Raw genomic sequence first — 12,382 nt, 5'->3', positions numbered from 1 at the left:
CCTTAGTGGACAGCAGCATAACACCCAAGGTCCTGTGTCCCCCAAAGAGGCGACAGAGTAAAAGGCATGCGGATTTACATGCGCTTTTTTAAGTGTTTTTGTACATCAATGAATGCTTTTTGGAGCTAAATAAAGGTGGTGGGACATTGCTTAAGCTCTTGGATTACCATAAGAACTTGGGTGTTTATACTGGTTCATTTAAATGATTAAAGAATGGGTCTGTTGCATTTCAGATAAAGTGTTTACACTGTGTCTATGCTTTTTTAAATTAAAGTTTGGTCATGAAAAGGTCTAATTGACACCTTGACATCACTAAACAAAAGAGCTGGGTGTCAGCTAGTCCCATTCAATCAATCTTCATTAGCATTTCTATTCATGTAATTTATGCGACTTGTGTGAGATGCTAATTTTAGCCTGGGAAGGTGCCATTAGGCAAACATGGTCCCTGGCCATTAAATAACATCTCACAGCTGGTTTGTTAGCCGCTACATCCCCCGATCAGCACTCAGCAGCGCTTTGGACACAACGTATTTATGTTGCATCCAAAACGTGATGTTCTAACGCCGCACTTTTGTTGTCAGTACATGTGAATCCACCACATATAATGACACTTCAGGTCAGTCAAAATCTGCAGCAGAGACTAGCGTGTGAGTTTGGGTTCGTGGCCACGATCAGGAGCCGCTGCAGGTTTGATGCGGCGTGTTTATACAGCGTCAAACCCGCAGCGTCCAGATGTTACAGCATAGTGGATGGGATCTCTAGAAATCCCACGTCCACTATGCGTGCATCAGAGGCTGCGAATCACCCGTGGACACTGACATGCGGTGCGTCTTTCAGGACCGCAGCATGTCAAGTTCTCTTGCGGAGTCGCTAGTCTCCGCAACAGAAAATTGACCACCAGAATGTATTGAATGCGGTAAATCAGCATGGTTCAGTGAACACATGTGGATTTACCTGTGTTCAATAGAATGCAGCATTTTGGACGCAGGAAAACTTTGCTTCCAAAGCGCTGCTACGTCTGAATTATGGGCACAGAGCCTAAGAAAAAAAAAATGGTGTGGGCTCCCGCATCATTTTTATAACCAGCAGAGGGAAAGCCGACCGCTGGGGGCTGATATTAATAATACAGAAAAAAGCCACACAATAGCTACAAAAAGGTGGGCGGATAGCCAGCCAAATGGCGAGCATCCGTCCAAAAGCACGCTGAAAACATCATATCAAAAAAAGGAGGAAAGCTCAGCATATCATTGCAAAAAAGTATCTTTATTTAAACATATATAGAAAAATAGGTATTTAGACCAGACAAATTGTAGGTAAAAGATGACTGAGTAGGAACATACTAATACTCAAATATATGCACTAATAAGACAATGGTTTTAGCCCTTTGATATAGATAGGATTGCACACTAGCCCAAGGCAAAACATGAATCATAAATAGTGGAAGCAATGAATGTGCTATATATAATAAAAGCATTCCACTTGTCACTTGTGTCGGGTAAAGGAGTATTCTTAATGTAACAGAGAAAAGCATTGCCATATGTCAAGGGGGCGCACCAACATCTACCTAATACCAGGGCAAAATATATAATGAGAAGTATGTTACTTGTAGAAAGCTCTCACAGTCAGAGAGGGGAGGAGGGGGAGAGAAGAGAGTGTGGTGGTAGCATGGAGCCTGATGCGCGTTTCGCGGTAAAACCGCTTTCTCAAGGGCGGGTGATAGATGTATGGCGCCCCCAAGGCATATATATATATGTCCATATCCCTTTGATACTAGCGAAAATACATGCAGCTGTGATGCGGGGCGCGCACCCGGAAGTAGCCAGCTAAACCGGGGGCGTGTCCCGCAAATCACATGACATGAAGTAAAGCTGTAACGGCGCATGCGCGCGGGCGAGAGGGGCGCACCGCGCACGACCCGGCCGTCAAGCCGCTACTGCGCAAGCGCGAACCAAAAAGGTTCGCGCAGGCGCAGAGAGGCATGGAGACAGCCAGGCAAGCGCGCGACGCAATCTCCCCCATCATACACGCACGCGCACATCACGTCAGTGAATGGCACTGCCAATTGTAGATATAAGAAAGGAGAAGAACGGGGACAACGACTAGGAGCAGCCATGAGAGAGTATAACAGTATAACAATACAGGGATGAAACAGTAATAATACAAATGCCACTACAGAGTAATAGAGATTAGCCATATTCAGCAGCATCATCCCGGCATAGGTGTGTATTCTAATTTGTAATGCTCTCATCAGGACATATATCCCATAATGGATGTGATCACAGAATTCGCCAAATCAAATTGGGTTAGGGAAGCAGCCAAATCTATACACTCCTGAAACCAAAAAGAAAACACAAATAGAAAGGCCACAGATAAAAACCAGAATGAAAAATAAAATGAAAAAATAAAATATAAATAATGAACAACCACCCAATATATGCATGTGTAAGGAGATTATATAGCTCCAAATAAGAAATGCATAGATTGTGGCTATAAGAATGGAGAGAAGCTCAGAGATTCGTTCAAGCCATAAGGTGTCACAGTGTTTAATCGTACAATCCATTGTGACTCTTTCTGAGCCAATAGCTTTTTGGCATTACCACCCCGTATCCCCATGTGTATTGCATCAATACCACGCACCATGAAAGAGCAGGGATTACAGTTATGTTTCAATTTAAAGTGCCGTGGTATTGTTTTTAGCTGAGCTAGATCGCTCGCCGAGGTAGCTGCTGCAATGTCACAAATATGCTCACGTGTGCGAACCCGTAGTTCCCTTGTGGTTAAACCAACATAGATCATGGGGCAGCTACACGTGGCATAGTAATGATGTTGGATGTACCGCAGGAAATATGGTGTCTGATATCGAATGTTCTGTGGCCATCAGCTGAACAAAAGCTGGTGTACCGCAAAACATTTGGACAGGCCACACAGTGTCCACATTTATAATTGCCTTTAATAGGGCCCCCAGAGCCAAAGGGTCGCGTTACCGGTGCAACGTAGTGACTCTTGGTCAATATGTTGCCAAGATTCCGACATCTCATTGGTGTCATTGATGGAAGAGACCCCGGGTGTCCCCTCAGGGAGGGCTCCACCATCAAGATACTCCAATGTTTTTGAAGGATGGCTCTCATGCTATCCCATTCGTGGTTATAGGTGGAGATGAAACGTATGGTTTCTTCCCTATCCGAAGATCGTATTTTCGGATGCAGGAGGACAGTACGAGGAGTCTTACATACTCTATCATACCCCCTCCTAATACATCTCCGACTATAACCACGTTGCAGGAAGCGCTGTTTAAGGTCCTGTGCCTGACGCTGAAAGCTCTGTTCAGTAGAGCAGATGCGCCTCATCCTCAGGAACTGTCCGACCGGGACAGCTCCAATTGTGGCTGGACTGTGGGCAGATCCCGCATGAATCAAAGCATTGACCGAGGTGGGCTTTCTGAACACGTCCGTCTGCAGGCCCCCATGGATGTCGACACACAGGGATATGTCCAGAAAGTCCACCCTCTTAGTGTCATGTATATAGGTCAGCTTGATGTTATATTGATTCATGTTAAGACAGTCCATGAACTCTCCGAGCTGCTGTATAGAGCCCCGCCACAAAAATAAAATGTCATCAATATATCTCAGCCAGCACAGCACATGGTGGGCAGCAGGGATTGTATCCCCATCAAAGATTTCCCTTTACCACAGCCCTAGGAAGAGGTTGGCATATGAGGGGGCACAGGCCGCCCCCATGGCTGTGCCACGCTTCTGGAGATAAAATTGATCTTTGAAAACAAAAAAGTTATGAGTCAGGGCAAATTCCATCAGCTCAAGGATGAGTTCACACAAGGGACTATCCAGGTCGGAGGCTCCGAGAAAGAGACGCACCACGTTCAAACCATCAGTGTGGTTAATGCTGGTATACAGGCTTTCAACGTCGGCAGTGACCAAGAGAGTCCCCTCATCCACCGTGATACCGTCGACCCTAGTAAGGGCGTCCGTTGTGTCTTTGATGTATGATGGTAAATTGGTCACTAAGGGTTTTAAATAGTGATCAATAAATCTACATATGGGTTCACATAGTCCCCCAATACCAGACACAATCGGACACCCTGGAGGGTCGACGGGATCTTTGTGGATTTTGGGTAGAAGGTAAAAGGTCGGGATCCTGGGGAAGGCCACTGTCAAGCCCTCATAAACCTTTTTGGAGATTATTGAGCACTCCAGAGCCTGGGTTAGGATGTCCTGCAGCCTAGCAGTGAAGTGGGTCAAAAGACAAGAGGGCAATCTAACATAGGTATTGGGGTCTCTCAATTGGCGGAAAGCCTCCCGCTCATACTTGTTGATAGGCCAAATAACAATGTTGCCCCCCTTATCTACACCCTTGATAACCACGTCACTGAGTTCCTGAAGCTGTTGTAAAGCTCGGCGATGGTTATATGTGAGATTATCAAATTTCCGTTTTGTTGGTAATCTAAGGAAATCTTCAGTGACAAGTTTGGTGAAAATCTCTACTGCAGGGCATAGAGATAAGGGGGGAACCTTGTAGATTTCGGCATAATAGATTGAGGGAACCCACCTCGTGAAGGATTGCAGTGTTCCTCTGCCAGTTCTTCCAAACATCTCAATGCTTCTCTCTCAGTCACTGCTGCATCCATAACCTCCGGGCTCTTGTGATGCAACTTCTTCAATACCAATTTGCGAGAAAATAGGTGTAGATCTTTTATCCCTGTGAAGAAGTTGAAAGCATTAGTTGGAGAAAATGTAAGACCTCTCCCCAGGACCTCCACCTGTGGGGGCTGATATTAGTAGCCGCAGAAGGCTCCATTAGCCAACAATGTTCCCTGGCTATTAATATCAAACCACAGCTGTTTGTTTAGCCTTAACTGACTAGATTACAGGAGCAGCCCAGAAAAAAATTGACATGGGGTCCCCCTATAAAACCTAACCAGCAAAGGCTAAACTAGACAGCTGTGGGCTGATATTAATAGCCAGGGAAGGGGTCATGAATACTAGCCCCCTTCGCGGCTATTAATATCACCCCTCAGCAGTCCCAGAAATGGCGCATAAGATCCCCAATACTAACCGTGTAGTAAAGTGAACGGCGCTTTTTCAATAAAAACACGGCCAGAATAAAGTATTTTAATGTATACTGACAGGGGTGTAAAATCACCCCTAGTCAGAATACAGTGCTTCAGGGGGTCACTGTGGTTCATCAGCTGAAGATCAGCTGATGAGCCCCTGTGAGTTTACCACCATGGGAACATTCTTGCAAATGTTCTCAGGTTGAACATCAGCTGATCGGACATGAGACTGATCAGCTGATTACCGGCGTCAGCAATCAGCTAATGGTCACGTGGTCATCAGCTGATTGTTGCCAGCACTGATCAGCTGATGATCACGCGACCATCAGCTGACCGCTGACTTCACTGATCACCTGATGGTCGCGTAACCATCAGGTGATCGCTGACGGCACTGATCACCTGATGGTCACGTGACCATCAGGTGAACGCTGACTTCACCGCAGGTCCTGGCAGCACACTGCGGTGCGCAGGTCCGCGCCCTGCAGTGTACCGCTAGCCACTGAGGACAGAGCATATATTATATATATATATATATATACACACACACACACATACAGTATACATATACAGAACAGACCAAAAGTTTGGACACACCTTCTCATTTAAAGATTTTTCTGTATTTTCATGACTATGAAAATTGTACATTCACACTGAAGGCATCAAAACTATGAATTAACACATGTGGAATTATATACTTAACAAAAAAGTGTGAAACAACTGAAAATATGTCTTATATTCTAGGTTCTTCAAAGTAGCCACCTTTTGCTTTAATGACTGCTTTGCACACTCTTGGCATTCTCTTGATAAGCTTCAAGAGGTAGTCACTGGAAATAGTCTTCCAACAATCTTGAAGGAGTTCCCAGAGATGCTTAGCACTTGTTGGCCCTTTTGCCTTCACTCTGTGGTCCAGCTCACCCCAAACCATCTCGATTGGGTTCAGTTCTGGTGACTGTGGAGGCCAGGTCATCTGGCGTAGCACCCCATCACTCTCCTTCTTGGCCAAATAGCCCTTACACAGCCTGGAGGTGTGTTTGGGGTCATTGTGTTGTTGAAAAATAAATGATGGTCCAACTGTGACGCGAGTCACTACAGAAATAACAGTCTCAGAAGAGGAGAGAAAAGACTAATATTACTGAAAGAAATATAATATTAGAGCTACTTACTAGATAAAAATAGGGAGGTCAAACAATCCAAAGTCAAGTCCAGGAAGATGGCGCAGTACAAAGGGAGCAGACAAAAGAGTAGTCAGATAACAAGCAAATGGTCAAAATCCAGGTAAGGGAAAATAGTCAGGCGGGGTCAGGCACAGAGCACAGAGAGATCAGTCCTACACAGGTAATACCAAATGTACAATTGACACTGGGTGAAGGAGCTAGCATGCTTAAGTAGAAGACTAATCAAGGGAAGTGAACACAGATGATTGCAGAAACAACCCAGCAAACCCAAAACAGACTGACAGCCTCCACACAATAGTAACCTAGCAGACAAGGAAAGTGTGGAGACCGTGATACCAACTAAACGCAAACCGGATGGAATACCATGCCGCTGCAAGATGCTGTGGTAGCCATGCTGGTTCAGTATGCCTTCAATTTTGAATAAATCCCCAACAGTGTCACCAGCAAAGCTCCCCCACACCATCACACCTCCTCCTCCATGCTTCACGGTGGGAACCAGGCATGTAGAGTCCATCCGTTCACCTTTTCTGCGTTGCACAAAGACACGATGGTTTGAACCAAAGATCTCAAATTTGGACTCCTCAGACCAAAGCACAGATTTCCACTAGTCTAATGTCCATTCCTTGTGTTCTTTAGCCCAAACAAGTCTCTTCTGCTTGTTGCCTGTCCTTAGCAGTGGTTTCCTAGCAGCTATTTTACCATGAAGGCCTGCTGCACAAAGTCTCCTCTTAACAGTTGTTGAAGAGATGTGTCTGCTGCTAGAACTCTGTGTGGCATTGACCTGGTCTCTAATCTGAGCTGCAGTTAACCTGTGATTTCTGAGGCTGGTGACTCGGATAAACTTATCCTCAGAAGCAGTAGTGACTCTTGGTCTTCCTTTCCTGGGGGGTCCTCATGTGAGCCAGTTTCTTTGTAGCGCTTGATGGTTTTTGCAACTGCACTTGGGGACACTTTCAAAGTTTGCCCAATTTTTCAGACTGACTGACCTTCGTTTCTTAAAGTAATGATGGTCACTCGTTTTTCTTTGCTTAGAATTTGTATTATGGCAAGAAAAAAGCAGCTAACAGTCTATTCAGTAGGATTATCAGCTGTGTAGCCACCTGACTTCTGCACAACACAACTGATGGTCCCAACCCCATTTATAAGGCAAGAAATCCCACTTATTAAACCTGACAGGGCACACCTGTGAAGTGAAAACCATTTCCGGTGACTACCTCTTGAAGCTCATCAAGAGAATGCCAAGAGTGTGCAAAGCAGTCATCAAAGCAAAAGGTGGTTACTTTGAAGAACCTAGAATATAAGACATATTTTCAGTTGTTTCACACTTTTTTGTTAAGTATATAATTCCACATGTGTTGTGTGGCGCCCCTGAGGGTTCGACCGCCACAGGGATGCTGCACTTCTTTAATGGAGTGTAGTGTTCCTCCTCTGAGGTAAGAACAGTGTGATAGTCGTGACCCAATCTTTGCATCCAACACCACACTTCTCCACCAGAGGGGGCTAGTATGTTACAGGGAGACTGGGGAACCAAGAGTGAGGGGAACCAGTTAGTGGGTGTGGGTGGAGGACCTACAAGTTAGTTACACTTTAAATTTCATATTTAATAAAAAGCCATCTTTGGTTTTGGTCTTTGTGCTGTTAAATACTGTGTGTTACTGTGCTCTCCCACTCTGATAGTGGACCCTGTGTGGGCCTGCAGAGGTCGGAGACACGGCCCTCGTACCCTGGTCTTGGGACGAGAGGCAAGTTGCAGACGGGGAATGTCTCAACCCGGCCAATGACCATGACCAAGAAGGCCTGGAGCTTAAGAGTGTGACTCCACAGCAAATGGATCCCAGGCAGGATGCAGACGGAGCGGTGTACGCCACCTGTCCTCGCCAACCTGATATATTCAGAGGGAGTCCGGCTGCAAGAGGGGTACCTACCCCCGACACCCGACCTTGCTACTCCATGTCCTGGTCGGGGAAGCCCGGTAGGCCCTGAGGATCCCACCGGGTACCGGACGGAGCGGAGCTGCCACCCGAGCCCTTGTTCTGAGAGGAGCTCAGAGGGAGACCCGGCCTATTTGCACACACACTGACAGGAAAGGATTAGGCCCGTAGTTCAGGAACACTCTGGTGTAGTGTCCCGACTGAATGCTGGACTTACTCGGAGGTTGTCGGACCCCCGTCTCTGGTGACCGAAGGACTCCGCGGGGAGCAGGGAGTCACCTTCCTCATGCCATCTATGTGAGTAAAGCCTTGGAAGTTCACCCCTACGGCCTCCGGACTGTTCATTCTGCGCCACACCACGAGACGCGGAGCCCGCATTCCTTCACTACTACCCCCTCCATCCTGTCCCTCTGCCCTGAGGCCACGCTCCGCCTGTGGGGAGTAGTAATAACTTTGACCGCCATAACACCATGCCTCAGCGGACTGAAGCGGCGCTGGTGGCCCTTCACCAGGTACCACCGGTGGCGTAGTCGTTAATCAGCCACTCAACCCGGACAAGCATACACCATCTCTTTTTTTACTGTGACGGCCCTGAGCACGGGTCGGGTCCGGGCCACGGCTACACCCCATCTCTCCATCACAGGACCTGACTCCGAGTCCCCCATCTCCCAGGGTAAAGAAAAGGGCTTTTTCGAGTAAGAGGCGTCACAGCTGATTCATAGTTTTGATGCCTTCAGTGTGAATGTACAATTTTCAAAGTAATGAAAATACAGAAAAATCTTTAAATGAGAAGGTGTTTCCAAACTTTTGGTCTGTACTGTATATATACACACATATACAGTATACATATATATACACACACATATACAATATATATATATACCCAAATATTTTGATTATGTGTATATATATATATATATATATATATATATATATATTTCACTTTCTTACACTTTTTTTTACTTTTACACTTTGTCCCACTATGGGACTTTCATTTTTTGCAGGCCGATCGCTTGTACAGCATAGAGATGCAGCAGCAGCATCTCTATGCATGCAGCCTGTCAGCGCTGCACACACACAAGTTATTTTGATTGTGCACTGCGCATGATCAAAGTAACTTTCTGGTGACCCGGATGTTGTCATGACGACATCGGGTCATCATAGCAACGATCGGGACCCCGTGCTCACAGTGCAGTTTTTGATTCAAGGTAAGAGAGTCGCGCTTACCTCCCCCCTGCTCCCGGAATGCTGCGATCGACTTAGTTCGCAACATTTCGAGGGAGCGGTGCGGCCCCACTCCTGGCACAAAGCATCGGGTGTTGGCTGTGAGAATCAGCTGACACCCGGCAGCGATCGCGCCAGCACAGCCTCTGTATGGGTGCGATCGCCAAGGCATAATAATACGCACCTGGTCCAATAGGCCCAGGTCGCAGGTACATATTATTACGCCTGACATCAGTAAGGAGTTAATATCAGATTTGTGGGGGTCCGGCACGTGGCACCTCCACTACTCAGTTGTTTGAAACTCCGGCAGAGGTCAGATGTAAACATTGTTGAGGAGCTGAACATCACAGCTCTGGTCACTGTGTAGTGGCTGCTACCTGGTGCTGCAGATCAGCTCCTATTACATGAATATTAGCTGACTTGCAGGACCCACAGTACAGTGAATGGAGCAGTGATGTTCAGATCTTCAAACTATTTACATCTGAGCGTTGCAAACAACTGATGGGTAGAGCCAGTGCCACGTGTGGGAGCCCACCTATCTGATATTGATAACCCATCCCCAGGATGGCATCTCAGTAGATACCATACCAGGATGGGGGACATTATGCCAGAATGGGTACATTATACCAGAATTAGGTCATTATGCCAGAATGTGAGACACTGTAACAGAATGGAGTGCATTGTACCAGGATGGGGGGCATTAAACCAGTATGATGGTCATTAAACCAGGATGGGGGGTCATTATACCAGGATGGGGGGTCATTATACCAGGATGGGGACATTATATCAGAATGAGGACATTATATCAGAATTGGGGACATTATACCAGAATTGGGGACATTATACCAGAATAAGGGACACTATACCAGAATGGGGTACACCATACCTGGATGGGTGACACTATATCAGAATGGGGACATTACATCACAATGATGATATTATACCAGTATGGGGGATATTATAGCAGCATGGGGGACATTATGCCAGAACTGGAGATACCATACCAGGATGTGGGGCATTATACCAGCTTTGGGGACATTATAGCAGAATTGGGAGCATTACACCAGCATGGGGGATATTATACCAGGTTAGAGACATTATACCAAAATGGGGACATTATATCAGAATGGGGACACTATACCAGGATGGGGACATTAAACCAGAATGAAGTAAATGATGCCAGAATGGGGACATTACCAGACAGGGGCACAGGTGGGGGAAAATGTCATAGCATAAGGCCCAGCATGTGGGAGATTATTACAAGAAGGAGCCAGGATGGGGGACATTACTACATAGGGAGAGAACACATATTTCTTTATAGGATCCAGAACGCTACAAGGGCCCATACATCTGACCAACATGCCGGTGGGGGCCTATCAGACTCTAGTTACTCCACTAGGTGGGACCAGATCATTTCCAGGACTCCTTGTTCTTTACATTGAAGATAATTCTTAATGACATTGGCTGTATGTTTGGGGTTGTTGTTCTGCTGAAGAAAACATTTGGATCCAATCGGACACCTCCCTGATGATATTGCAGGATGGATAAGTATCTGCCTCTATATCTCAGCATTGAGGGAACCAATAATTCTGACCCAATTTCCACCTCCATTTGCTGAAATGCAGCCCCAAACTTACTGGACCCTCCACCGTGCTTATGCATCACTATTGCCCACAGACGCTCATTATTGTACTGCTCTCCAGCCCTTCAGTGAACAAAATCTCTTCTGTAATAACATTTTTCATATTTTGACTCAACCGTCCAGAGCACATCCTGCCAATTTTCTACACCCTGGTTCCTCTGTTTTAATGCATAGTTGAGTCACTTGGCCTTGTTTTGATGTGGAAGATATGGCTTTTTCACCACAATTTTGCTATGAAGACCACTTCTGGCCAGTCTTCTCTGAACAGTAGATGAGTGAAGCTGAGTCCCACTGGTTGCTGCCAGTTCTGAGCTGATGGCACTGCTGGACATCTTCTGCTTTTGAAGGAAAGTAACCATAATGTGTCATACATCTGCTGCACTAAGTTTCCTTGGCCGACCACTGCATCTACTGACCTCAACGTTGCACTATTTCTTGTGCATCTTCACAAGTGCTTGAATGACACATCTTGAACCCTCAATCTGCTTTGAAATTTGTGCCTTAGAGACCTTGCTGATGTAGTATAACTTCCTTGTGTATTCTTGCTCAGTCTTGCCATGGTGTATGACCAGACACCTGACTGTATTATTACAAAATCCCTGACTTTGCGCAGGTGTACCTAGAAGAATTGACGCTGTTTTAAAGTGAAAAGTTGGTCACACTAAATATTGATTGGATCTAGATTTTTCGTTTGTTCATTCACTTTGTATTTTGTTAATTGATTAAATAAATCATTAACATTTCTATTTTTGAAGCGTTCTTACTTTACAGCATTTTTTCTACACCTTTCTAAAGATTCTTTTTATGTGATAGTGTCTTTTATTTGCTCATTAATAATCTGATATATCGTTTGGTATTTTGTGTATAGTTGTTTTTTTGCTGTTGGGGTAAATTGTAGGATATTGATTTCAGAGTGGTTTCCTGATCCTTTGATTGTAGGAATGAGTGGTATATATGTGCTAATAAATTAGGACAAAACGTAGGAAATGTAGGAAAAAACTGAACATCTCAGCAGTAATAACATGCTGATTGTGATGTCATGAAGATGACTTGAATTTCCACCAATCAGAGATCAGCATGTATCAGGTCACCCAGATAGAACAGTCCATGAAACATGAGTCACGGCCACTGTGAGGTCATAATGCTGATTAGAATTTCCACCAGTCAGAAAACAGAACCGCCCAGAAGAACCACCCAGGAGGTATGAGTCATCGCCACTGTGAGGTCATAATGCTAACCAATCACAGAGCAGCCACACCCAGATTTTCCACCAATCAGAGAGCAGCCACACCCAGATCTTCCACCAATCAGAGATCAGCAGTGGGTATAAATAGCCGCTGCC

Source organism: Phyllobates terribilis, unplaced genomic scaffold (assembly GCF_046119375.1).
Source record: "Phyllobates terribilis strain yellow unplaced genomic scaffold, ASM4611937v1 Scaffold_173__1_contigs__length_4020020, whole genome shotgun sequence".
Classification (NCBI taxonomy): Eukaryota; Metazoa; Chordata; class Amphibia; order Anura; family Dendrobatidae; genus Phyllobates; species Phyllobates terribilis.
The sequence above is the reverse complement of the archived record's forward strand: the minus strand, read 5'-3'. Positions refer to the sequence as shown.